The 13,218-nt window shown below is 40.5% G+C and overlaps 1 long non-coding RNA gene across 1 annotated transcript in view; it reads right to left on the reverse strand.

Annotated features, from left to right (window-relative positions):
- LOC131280063 (uncharacterized) overlaps positions 1 to 13,218 on the reverse strand; it is a 218,501-nt gene that overhangs the window by 22,594 nt on the left and 182,689 nt on the right. The window lies entirely within an intron of this gene.

A 13,218-nucleotide genomic window follows, 5' to 3' on the forward strand; every position in this document is an offset into this window, starting at 1 on the left:
TGGTCTGCATGTGCACACATGCAAAGCAGTCCCCTGGAAATCACAGTGACCTGAGGTGGAACTATTGGCAAGCTATGCACACCCCCAGCTCATTCCCTAATTGTTGGTGCACCTAAACAAACAAACCAAAAAAAGTGTTTTTGAACAATGGCCCTATATGCTCAATGGGTCAGGATCCCTTAATGTGGAAGTTACCAGAGACAGAAAAGCCACAAGAAAAAGGGAAAAATGAACTGCTATAAGGCAAGGTGGACCTAGGGCTGAAAGCTCAAGTGAAAAGGTCACCCAGACCACAGAAGAGTTGAGCAAATCTAACTGTTGGGGAGGAAAATTTGTATAAAAACAAAGAGAATGTCCCAGGAGTCCTGGTGGAGGAACAGATGAAATGAAATCCTTTACTAGAGAGGAAACGGTCACACACAATAGGGTAATCTCCCCCCTCCCCCAGGGGATCTTTTCCTTTTTTTTTTTCTTCATTAAAAAAAATTTGTTGAAGTTTATCATTCATACATGAACATACATAAAAAATAAGTATATAGTAAAAGTTGTGAACTTACAGAACATGCACAACATCATACAAGTCTCCCATACATCACTCCACCACAAATACCTTGCATTGTTGTGAAACATTTGTAACAAATTATGAAGGAGCATCATCAAAATATTACTACTAACTATAGTCTTTATCTGAATTTGGTGTGTTTTCCCCCAACCCACCACAGTAGGATAATCTTTACAGTTACTGCACATGCCCAGGGCAAGAAGTAGTTACACAAAGACCTGAGAAAATCCTAACCATTAAACATGGGCTGCTCTAAAGATTCAGTGTAAACTGGACCAAGCATTGAAGAGGAGCTTTAACATACACTGATCTATATTAAAATCTTAGGCAAGAGTGAGAAACTGACTTCCAGAATAAGCACATCAAAACAATCAAATGCTCAGATATCAACAAAAATCATACACCATACAAAGAAACAGGGAGAGATGGCTCAGTCAAGGGGGGGGAGAAATAAAACTTCAGAAGAAACACAGACATTGAAACAAATAATCAAATTCAATCCCATCTCCTAAATCAATTGAAGGAACTAAAGGAAACTATGATTAGAAGTAAACTAGATTTGTATATAGAACTAAAAGAGATAAGGAAGATAATGTGTGAACAAAAAGAATTAGAGAGTATAAAAAGGAACATAACAACTTATGGGGATAGAGAATACAATAATGGAGATGAAAAATATGCTAGAGGCATTCAATTGTAGGTTTGAACAGGCAGAAGAAAGAATCAGCCAACTAGAAAACAAGGCATTCAAAATCATACAGTGGAAGAGAAGAAAGAGAAAATAATGAAATAAAAGGGAGCAGAGCCTAAGGGACCTGTGGAAAAACATGAAGCATGCCAACATATACATTATGGGAGTCTGTATTAGTCAGCCAAAGGGGTGCTGATGCAAAATACCAGAAATCTGTTGCCTTTTATAAAGGGTATTTATTTGGGGTAAAAGTACCTAAAAAGAATCCAGCTCAAGGTACTTCCTTACCAAACTCTGTTGTCACATGTTGAAGCAAGATGGCGGGTGATGTCTGTGAAGGTACAGCCATCCTCTTCCCTCTTAAGGCCCCATGGGTCCCGCTCCTTCCTATCTCAGCTGTAGGCTGGCATAAAGCTCATCTTTCTTCCTGGGGCTCATTTCTTTCTGGGCTCAGCTGCTCTATTCTCTTCATAATGTCAGCAGTAAACTCTCAGGTGAATGGCTCATCTCTCTTCCTGGGGCTTCTGCCATGTCTGTGAAGCTGTCACTCTTCCTCTGTATCTTCTTTGTGTATCTACTTCTGTGTTCTCCTTGAGTGAGTGTCGGTTTATATAGCCCATCAAGGGGGCGGGGACTCAACCCTGCATGTCCTAATGATGTGGTTGAATCAAAGTCCTAATCTTAACATAATCAAGTAAACATAAAACCTTTGAATTTAATACAATCAAAGGGTACCACAACCATTGGAACAGACCAGTTTACAAGCATAATTAATATCTCTTTTTGGAATTCATAAATAATATCATACTGCTACAGACTCCAAAAGGAAGTCAGGGATAAAAATGATATTTGAATGAAGAAAAAGAATATTTGAGGAAATAATGGCTAAAAATCTCCCAAATTTTACAAAAGACAAATATACATAGTGCAAATATACAAAAAGTGCAAAAAACTCCAAACAGGGTAAACCCTAATAGACTTACTACAAGACACACACTACCAAAATGTAAAAGAAATGCAAAAGATAAAGAGAAAATTCTGAAAGCAGCAAGGGAAAGCAATTCATCATATACAACGGATACTTGACAAAACCAAGTGCTGATTTTTCCTCAGAAACCATGGAGGCAACAAGGCAGTGTATGACATAGTTAAAGTGGTGAAATTGAAAATATGGCAATCAAAAATTATTTTCCCAGCAAAACTGTCCTTCAAAAATAAGGGAGAGGAAAACCGATGTGGCTTAAGCAGTTGGGTTCCTGTCTACCCTATAGGAGGTCCAGGGTTTGATGCCCAGGACCACCAGCATGAAAAAGTGAAACTCTCTCATAAAGGTAATTTTTAGTTTGGGTAAATGCAAAACCCAATAGTGCAGTATCCTCTTTACATAACTCTATATTTCCTATGAGATTTAGAATTAATTTAAATAAGAAAAACCATATTTCCATGTTATACACACAAAATATTAAGAGGTCATGGTGACATAACATAATAAGGGGAAACAGAGGATTTTAGGAGCAGAGAATGTATACTGTTGAAGTTAAGTTGGTACTTTTTCAAACTAGTAGGTTATAAACCTAGGTTATTTAATGCAAACCCGAGGGTAACCAAAAGAACGTATTTTAATAATATACAGAAACAGGGAAGCAGATGTGGCTCAGGAGACTGCGCTCCAACCTACCAGATGGGAGGAGGTCCCTGGGTAGGTTACTGCGGCCTCCTAAAGAAGACAGCAAGCTGGTCTGACAGGCAGACATAGCAAGATGACACAAGATGATGCACCAACAGACACAAGAAGGAAAACATAATAAAAGACACAACAAAGCAGGGGACAGAGGTGTCTCAAGTGATTAGGCACCTCCCTCCCACATCAGAGGTCCTGGGTTCAGTACCCCGTGCTCCCTAAAGGCACAGCACACAGTAAGTACAAATCAGTGAGGGGGTGGGGAGAAATGAATAAATAAAATAAATATTAAAAAAATATATATATATATATATATACAGAAATGGAAATGAGAAAGGGATCAATCAGTTTTATTACAAAAGATCAACAATATACAAAGGAAGGCTGCAGTAACAGAAAAGAGGGGCAAAACAAGACATAAGCTTTAATAGACAAGAACAAGAAATAAAAGGCAGTTAAATAGGAACCAAGAAGTACAACTCTCCCTATTTGCAGGTGAAATGTCCTATACAGAAATAATCCTGAAAAATTCACAACAACGCTAGAGCTCATAAACCATTCAGCAAAGTGGCAGACCACAAAATCAACGTGCAAAAATCAGTGATTGGGAAGCAGATGTGGGTCAACTGATAGAGCATCTACCTACCCTATGGCCTGTGTGGTGAGCTGGCCCATGTGCAGTGCTGCCACACGCAAGCAGTGCCATGCCATGCAGTGGTGTCCCCCACATAAGGAAGCTCCACATGCAAGGAGTGTGCCCTGCAAGGAAAGCCACCCATGCAAAAAAAGCACAGCCTGCCCAGGAGTGGTACCGCACACACGGAGAGCTGACGCAGCAAGATGACACAACAAAAAGAGAAACAGATTCCTGGTGCTGCCGAGAGTGCAAGCAGACACAGAAGAACACACAGCGAATGGAACAAGAGAACAGACAATGGGTGGGGTGGGGGAAGGGCGAGAAATAAATAAAATAAATCTCTAAAAAAAATCAGTGGTGAAAAATCTGAGGAGGGCATCAAGAAAAAAATTTCATTTACAATAGCAACTAAAAGAATCAAATATCTAGGAATATATTTGGAAACCATATAATTGATAAGGGTTTAATAGCCAAAATACATTAAGAAGCCCTACAACTCAACAACAAAAACAAACAGCCTAAATTTTAAAATGGGCAAAAGACTTGAATAGAAATAGACATTTGTCAAAAAAAAAAAAGGCCAATATATACACGTAGGTACTCAACATCAGTAGACATCAGGAAAATGCAAATGAAAACCACAATGAAAAAAAAAAGAAAACCACAATGAGATGCCATCTCACATCCACTACAATGGCTACCACTAAAAAGAGGAAAATAACAAGTCTTGGCGAAGATGTGGAGAAGTAGGAACTCTTGTACATTGTTGGTGGGAATGTACAATGCTGCAGCCACTGTGGAAAATAGTTTAGTGGTTCCTCAGAAAATGAACTATAGAATGAGCATAAGACCCCACAATCTTACTTCTTGGTATAGAAGCAAAAGAACTGAAAGGAGACTGAAACAGATATTTGCACATCATTGTTGATGGCCACATTATGCACAATTGTCCAAAGGTCAACACAACCCATGCATGTTAAAACCTGGTTGAACCTCAAAGACATCACATTGAGTCAAATAAACCAGAGTAAAGGACAAATACTATCTCACTTATATGAAATAAACAAAATATGGAAATTCATAGAGTCAGAAAATAGAGGTTACCAGGGCCTAGGTGAGGGAGGGAAATGGGGAGTTGATGTTTAATTGGTATAGAATTTCTGTGTGTGGTGATGGAAAAGTTCTTGCAGTGGATGATGATGATGACTGTGGCACAACTTTGCAACTGTAATTAACACCACTGATTGTATATTTTAAAAAGAGATCTAAAGGGAAATTTTGTGTTGTATGTGTAAGTTATCACATACACACAACAATCAGAGGAATGTGCAACACAAAGAGTGAACCCAAATGTAAACAGTGGGCTAAAATTAATAATTATGATAATATTGTTTCATTAATTGTAACAAAAATACCACACTCATCCAAAATGTTAACAACAGGGTAAACTGTGTGTGTGAGAGGAAGGTATATGGAAACTCTGTACTTTCTGCATGGTTTTTCTGGAAATTTATAATTGCTCTAACAAAAAAAGACGATGATGACGAAGACCCTCTGCTGTTTTTCCAGGGCTATGGTTGGGACGGGCTGAGGCCATCCCTGGATCTCTCATCAGTAACCAGCACACACATAAATCAAAAAGGAACCTGGTCTCAGTACTCTTTCAGAATGAAAGGGGGAAAGAACATTGGTTTATGTTTGCACTGATCCTAAAATATATGGAAAGCAAGCTTTTGGGGTGATGAATTTCCCTTTAATGGTGTCACATCTGTTGTCCTGGAAGTTTAACCTCTGATTTTTGGCTATAAAATCAACATTATTTCTGCAAACTTGACACCAGATGCTGCCAGGGAGATATAGCCGAAGTGATAAAAATCTATTTAACAGCTTTAGTGAAGCAAATACAAACTAATTAACAATTTTGGAATTGGGATTAAACACTAATTCTTTTAAGCCATAAAAACCGAGATGAACAAAAGGAAAAAATGTTCTCCCTCTGAATAATTCAAAGAAGCAATCTGTTTTTTCTTTGAGAAAACAGCCCAATTGATAGATTTTCAACACCTTCTGACATTTTTTTCTAGATTAGAATGCATTACAGACAGCTGTCCCAGAAAGGCACATTACTTTCTAGCTAACATGTCAATCTGGGCTTCCCTAAAGCGCAAGAAATCAAGTATTGCAAACTAACTGTACAAGGAGACAAAGAATAAAATGATATTTTTATGAGACCTGCTTAAGACATATATTCCTAGTCATTAAAGATAGAAAGATGGCCTGGGGGTTCCTTCTAACATCATTGTGCAGTACCCTTTGGTGGCACACAGTTGCCTCACTGCATCTTCAGTGTTGTCTCCCAGGAAGAGCTGAAGTGCCCCATCTGCCACCCTTCCAAGACTTTCCAAATTAAGTGAAGTCTGAGCACTGAAATTATGGAAACTGGACATGCTATCCTCCCATCTCCCCACCCGGACACTCTCAGCTTCAAAACAGCCTCTAGAACATGGGCTCTAGAATTAATCCCATCCTAAATGAGGTTGGATGAAGGGGTGAATTTTGTTTGCTCTGACCCTAAATTCAGTTGATTTGGCATCAGATCAGTCTGAATCTTGGTCCCATTCTAGCTCCCGAGAAGACCTCAAATTTGCTGTGAGTGACCTGAGGATGCACTTTGGTATCCCTTGTACGCAACCCAAAGGCCTGTATATGTAAGTGCCCAATAGATAGTAAAAAATAATAATAATTACCACTTATTGAGTTTCACATGACAGGCTACTAATTTAGTCCTCTTGACAACATTAGGCAGTAGATATTATTATGCTCCTTATTTTACAGACTTGAAAACTAAGTCCTATACAGATTTGAAAACTAAGTCATATAGATATTATCATGATCTTTTTTTACAGATTTGAAAACTAAGACCTTTAGAGGTTCTGTATTTTTCTAAGATCATGTAGCTCTTAAGAGGCAAGGTAACATTAAAGCCCAGGCCTGTCTGGTGCCAGAATCTGTTCTCTAGCTACTACACCTACCCCTGCTATACGTATGTACACAATAATTCATTCATTCACATTCCACTCCATTCTAAAATATATTTGACCACATTACCGAAATATAACCATTGAAAATGATAGTTAAGAGTATTAAGTTTCAGGAAAAAGAAAGTTGAAAAATTCAAATTGTTGAATACATTATCAGTTCAAATGAGGTTGCTGGCAGCACTTGGGCAGCAATTTGAAGCAAGTGCTGCGGTTTGGGAAAGGCTGTGGACAACCAGCTCCAGGAACTGGGAGAAAGACCAACCTGGGCTGTGATGATAAGCTGGTCAAAGAACATAGATGATGAGCCTCAGGTAAACAAACCCTGTCAATGGACCTTGGGGACGGGCCCTATGAATCAGGTGTTATGCTGCCTCAGTTTCCCTCAGGTGGATCAGTACTTGAGAGGCTAAAAACAAAATGTTTGGACAACAGTTCAGAATGCTTCATTGGGTTTGGAGTTAGCACTGCCAGTCACAAAACAATCCAAATTCTTTTGAGATAATATTATCTCTTCATCTTATAAAAGGCAGCCAAAATCAGAGGTTCCTAGTGGTTGTTCAGACATTAGCTTGGCCTATGTTCCTTCTTTACTCTAAAAGATCCTTGAGAGCGGGAAATTTACACAGTTCTCTTGGGCCTTCCCAATAACTATTATCTAAAGTTCTCCTTACTGTGAACATAAACATTCAAACATGCAGGTAGCATGAAAACTTTTCAGACTAGAGTCCCCAGTCTTTCTAGACAATGAGTAACCAGATTCTATAGCATAAACCAATTCTAAAGCCTCACACCAGGCAGGTGGCAGGTGGACACGGTGAGAGCACTGGTAGCACAAAACCTGCCCCAGAACAAGTGTTGAGGATTATAATTCAAATGAGTAACTGAGCTGCTCAGTTACCCAGTAAATCTGAGAACAGACAACTTTGAAAGGACACAAATTGAAGCAGGTATGAACTGGTTTGGACACCTCCTGCAGTTTAAGCCCCTAGTTCTTCCCACCATCTCTTGCCCCAAACCAGGGAGAAAGTCATACGATGGGATTTTCATGCCAGTGTTTCTCAGACTAGAGCTTGACATTTTCTCTGGGTTCATGAGTCTGTGGCATTTTTTCTGTTATTGTTCTCATTTTCATGAAGATCTAAAAATAATAAGTATCTTCTGGATCAGCTGGATGATGAGCTCATAGCCACAGAATTCCTATGTTCACATTTAGGTTTGTGTTTATGACTGCATCGGAGCCAAATAGAGCTGCCGTAACTGTCTCAGAAGAGTGAAAAATGAATAGAGATGGAGTTCAACATAAACGACATGTTCTTGTCAAGTGAAGGCAAAATGACCTTACCACATCCTATAGCAAAAAAAGATTATCACGACAGAGGAATGTGCTGGAAGTGCTGAGTTATCACATGGCACACAGAGTAATCAGCAGAATCATGGCCATCTCAAGTGAACCTGCGCCTTGGCTGCCAGGACCACAGCCACATGCAAGCAATGGTTTTGTTTTAGCAAACCAACATCATTCATTATATTAAATAAAGATTCACCTGAATTTTATTGGCTTTGTGGGTTTCTTTGTATTAAATTTATAAATTTGTAAAGGTTTATCTGAATTTTAATGTTTACACAGTATTTATGCTTGTTAATATTTATTTTGGTTGTAAAGAGGTTATATCTAGCTTAATATCTGTATATAATTATGATAAAATAATTTGCCAGCATTTTTCCTTTAAAAACGGTCAGCAGTATATCATTCAAGGTTGAAGCACTACTCATTTTTGGGCTTTTTTTTAAGATTTATTTTATTTTTTATTTATTTCTCCCACCCCATATTGTTTGCACTTGCTGAGTCTGTTCATCTTCCTTGTTTCTTTTAGGAGGCACTGGGAGCCAAACTCAGGACCTCCGATGTGGGAGGGAGGTGCCTAATTGTTTGAGCCATCTCTGCTCCCTGCTTTGTTGTGTCTCTCATTATGTTTTTATCTACTTGTGTCTCTTGTTGTGTCAGCTAGCTGTACCTGCCCGTGACATGAGCTCAGTCTTCTTTAGGAGGCAGCGACCTCCCGTTTGGTAGGCAGAAGCCCAGTCACCTGAGCCACATCCACTTCCCTAAGCACTATTGGTTTTTGGATATTGTATCACCAACTTTTCTATTACAATGGAGTGCCCCCTTTTGGCCAGTGGGCATGGCTAGTATAGTTTACTGGTCAGACTAAATTCCTGACTTTTTTTGGCCTTCTTGTTCACAAGCCATTCCCCTGAAGAATGCTGAAGGGATCACTAACTTGCATGGAGAAACTGTCCGCTGATCAATTAACTGTTCTCAACAGGAATAAAATAGAAAGTTCTTGAAGGTCCTCAAAACAGAGCTTCAAGGGCTAGTGCTTGGTCAGAGGAAGAAAGCAGAAGTGTAGGATGGAATCTGTGTATACATTAGACCAGCTCAGGCAGCAGGAGAAGCTTAATGCCATCCCTGGGGTACTTCCTCTCCTCCCATCCCCACCGCAAAAGACAGTACTGGCTCCAAAGGCTAAGGGAAGAAGCCTGGGAGGACAGAGCCTGCAGCTGAAAATCCATTGGACCCAGCTGTGAAGTAATGAGAACTGGGCAGCTGGAGTCAGACTAGTGAATTCACAAATCGATTACTGGCCACAGAGAAAACAAATTACTTTAGACATAATTGATTTAGACAACGAAAAACCCAGGCCATCCCAATAAAACATCACATTATTTCTGACTTGAGTTAAATGAAAAAAGCAAAGAAAGGATCCCATGAAAAGGAATTGCTGAAACATAAAGCCTTTGCCTTAAGCCGCTTCCATGGCCCTTTAAATGTGCCCAGCCTGCTTATGGACAGTGCTGGAATCAGGGACCAGGAAGCTACCGAGGAAGTGGGGCGACAGTCAGTCAACAACGCCTGCTCTGGACACTGCCCAGGGCTGCTCCTGCTGAACCCACAGAGTCCAAGAAAATAATGTGAATGAAGGAGGTGGACAAGGTCTAACACGCGGACACACACATTTTATGTATTGAACATATAAGGATATTTTTTAATTCCACAAAGAAATATGCTTCCTAACTCCTCTTGGCCTAACGTTCATTTGTTTTCAGGATACTAAAGACACAGGTAATGTTCTCATAAGGAGAGCAACTGTGCAAGTGTCAGAGTGTGTTGCAAAAGGTGAAGGACGTGCAGAATGCAGAGACGATGGGCGGCGGTGGGGACTGGGCTGGGCTGGGCAGCGCTTCCCAGTCCTGGAGTAGCAAGGAGGGGCTCAGGCCTGCTGAAGCTGCCTTGCTGAGGCGAACGTCCGCTCTGTTTAGCATTAATTCAAGGCATCCTCCAAAGGAAACAGAGGAGGAAAGTCATCATTAAAGATACATCCTTCCTTCAGATTTAGGTCAACCACTGGCCAGTTGTACCTGTTTGCTGCTGGCCTTTTCTCTGCCCATGAGCTGTAATGCATTTATCAATTAACAGCCTGTAGTTGGCAAGAGTGGTAGATTTTCCATGCAGAATAACATTATGAAGCCGACCACACATAATGAGGCCTTTCCCACATCCTGGCCAAAGGCCCACACAAACACAGCTCTGCTGATGTGGGGATAACAAATTCTATTAAATGAAAAACCCAACCTAAAGGCAGCTGCTAATAATTTCTGATATTGATAGTGGCATTAATCTGTCCACTTAGCAGTCACTTCATTTCACAGCGCTTCCCTGGTTTCTTTAAGTATCCTCTCACCACCCTGACCACCACCTATTGGACACCCTCCAATCTGCCACTCCTGCTAAGGTGGGGCTGGAGGCCAACAATACACAGAAAAAGTCACCCCTATCTGGGTTTTAGGGCCCTCCTGTCCTCTCTCCTAGATACCCCCCAAGAGCGAAATGGACATAGGGGACATTCCCTAGCATACTCTTACTCTCTTCAGATCTCAGATTAGGATGCTTCCATGAGGAAGCCTTCCCTGTCTGTCTCCTCCACCTCAACAACAATGAAAACCCAAGTAAGTGTCCTCCAACAAGCTTCCCAGGCACTGTTGGTTTGCCCATGTATTAGTCAGCCAAAGGGGCGCTGATGCAAAATACCAGAAATTGGTTGGTTTTTATGAAGGGTATTTATTTGGGTAGGAGCTTACAGATACCAGGCCATAAAGTATAAGTTACATCCCTCACCAAAGTCTGTTTGGAGCAAGATGCTGCTGACGTCTGTGAGGGTTCAGGCTTCCTGGGTTCCTACGTTCCTGGGGCTTGCTTTTCTCTGGGTTCAAGGTTCCTTTCTTCCTGGGGCTGGCTTCTCTTTCCTCTGTGTGCTGACTTCCCAGGGCTCCAGCTTAAGTCTTCAGTATCAAACTCCAACATCAAAACTCCAACATCAGAAACCCACAACTCTATCCTTTGCCATGCTTTTTATCAGTGAATCCCCACCCACCAAGGGGCGGGGACTCAATGCCCTAATGACATGGCCCAATTAAAGCCTTAATTGTAACTCAATCAGGCCCAGGTACAGGTCAGATTACAAACATAATCCCATATCTATTTTTAGAATTCATACAGCTCATATGTACCATCACCCTCACTTGTCTCTGGGCTCCTACTGAGCAGGTTCCATATCATTTTGAACCTGGCATCCCCTCACAATTTTCTTAATTTATGGTTTCTAAAGAAAATTTTCAAATTTTAAGGCCTTAGAATCATCATACACCTTTCACACTTAAGTTTTCCCATATTGTCCATGTTTCATGTCTCATCACATTTCACCTAGTTATAAACAAGTTCTTTCCTCCCAGAACATCAAGTCATGACCCACAGCATTTTGTTGAGACATTGGGTGGGGAGGGGATGCTCTGGCCGATTGCTGCAGAGCATGGGGAACATCGGTCCCTAGATCGTGCCTGAATTCCAGGCAGATGCTCTTCTCCCATTCCATCCCCAACAACGAAGAACCAGCAGAAAAATGAAACTTTGGCCTGAAACAGATATTAACCTTTGGACCATGAATTTCACCTTAATAAAGTAATAATCTTTTACATTTGTTCAATGCTTGAGACCATACAAAGCAATTTTATATCACAATAATAGTTTTTGAGCCCCTAAGAGCTATACCCGCCACTTTAGATTTATTACCCCATTTAACCTTCATACCAACCCTGTGTAGTAGTAATTGACAACTCCTATTTTATACATAATAAAACTGAGTTTCAGAGAAGGGATGCGATTTGCCAGAATCACAGAGGTGGTAAGTAGCAAAGCTGCAACTGGGTCCCAGGATTCTCTTTGTTCTACATTAATTTGCCTTCCATTAGTCCCTGTGATTTAAGCCATGTCAGTGATAGGGAGAAAATTTTAGACATTTATAAGTTTCTATTATGGCTGGAGTGTCAGAGAGAGATATATATGCACACCCGCATGCACACTTCACAGCTTTCAAGTACCCACAACATGCCAGGCACAGTGCTAAGGGTTTTCTTACATTATTTCATTTCACCCCTATCCATTTCTGCAAAGCAGATATTATACCCATTTTACAGATGAGGAAATTGAGGCTCAGAGAGATGAAATGGTTTATTATCTCTTTATTCTTTCTTTGTTCTGCTCTTAGCAAATGACCTACCTTTCCCAAACATTCCTTTGCACATTCTATTCCCCTGCAGAAGATGCTTGTCCCTACAGAGTCTGCCTGGAAAGCATGTACTCACCTTTCAAGACCCAGTACACATGTCACTTATCCTTTGGTTCCTCCTCTGATGTTGCCTCAGCAAACATACACATACATCCTCACACCATATCAGTTGTCACTCCTCTAAGCCTCCTACCCCTTGTCCCCACATATATACACATCTTATATGTCCTTATAGAATAACATATAGCCCCATTACATGGTGTCAAAAACGATGGAGGGTCTGAGATTTTCCCTTCTTGCAAGTTAACAAATTGGCCTGCCACAGTTTCAGGGTTGCTGGCAGAATACACAGATTATGTCTTCACTCTACATCTCTAGCACATTTAACCATGACCTGCTTTTATTAGGTGCTTCATCAATGTTTGCTGAATGACAGAGAATGATCTTGGGGAGGTCCATGGTCCAAATCTTTGGTGATATGTAAATACAGAAAGAAACATTTGGCAGATCTGTGTGGAAAGAAGGAGAGGACACTGAATAGCAGGTCATGAGCAGCAGTGGGTGGAATCTGTGGCGACCATAAGGTCCCTGTCCTTGGACCAGTTAGAGTCATGTGTCCATTTGTAAATATTGAAAATTCAGGAATCCATGTATATTCAGGGATTTGGTTTTTTATAAGATGAATCTTTATTTTTAGAGAAATTTTAGATTTACATTTACAGAAAAATTGCACCAAAAGTGTAGGGAATTCACATAGTTTCCCCTATTATTGACATCTTAGATTAGTATGGTACATTTGTTAGAGTTGATGAACCAATACTGAAGCATTTCTACTAACCATAGTCCATGACTTGGGAGGCTAAGTCAGCAAAGGCCATGCAGCTTTGCCAGGTTCTCTTGGGACACTGGTTTGGGAGGCCTTTTGCCATTAAGTTCAACTACTCTGAGCCTTCTTATAGAAAGACAACTTTGAGAGAGTGAG

Source organism: Dasypus novemcinctus, chromosome 10 (assembly GCF_030445035.2).
Source record: "Dasypus novemcinctus isolate mDasNov1 chromosome 10, mDasNov1.1.hap2, whole genome shotgun sequence".
Lineage (NCBI taxonomy): Eukaryota > Metazoa > Chordata > Mammalia > Cingulata > Dasypodidae > Dasypus > Dasypus novemcinctus.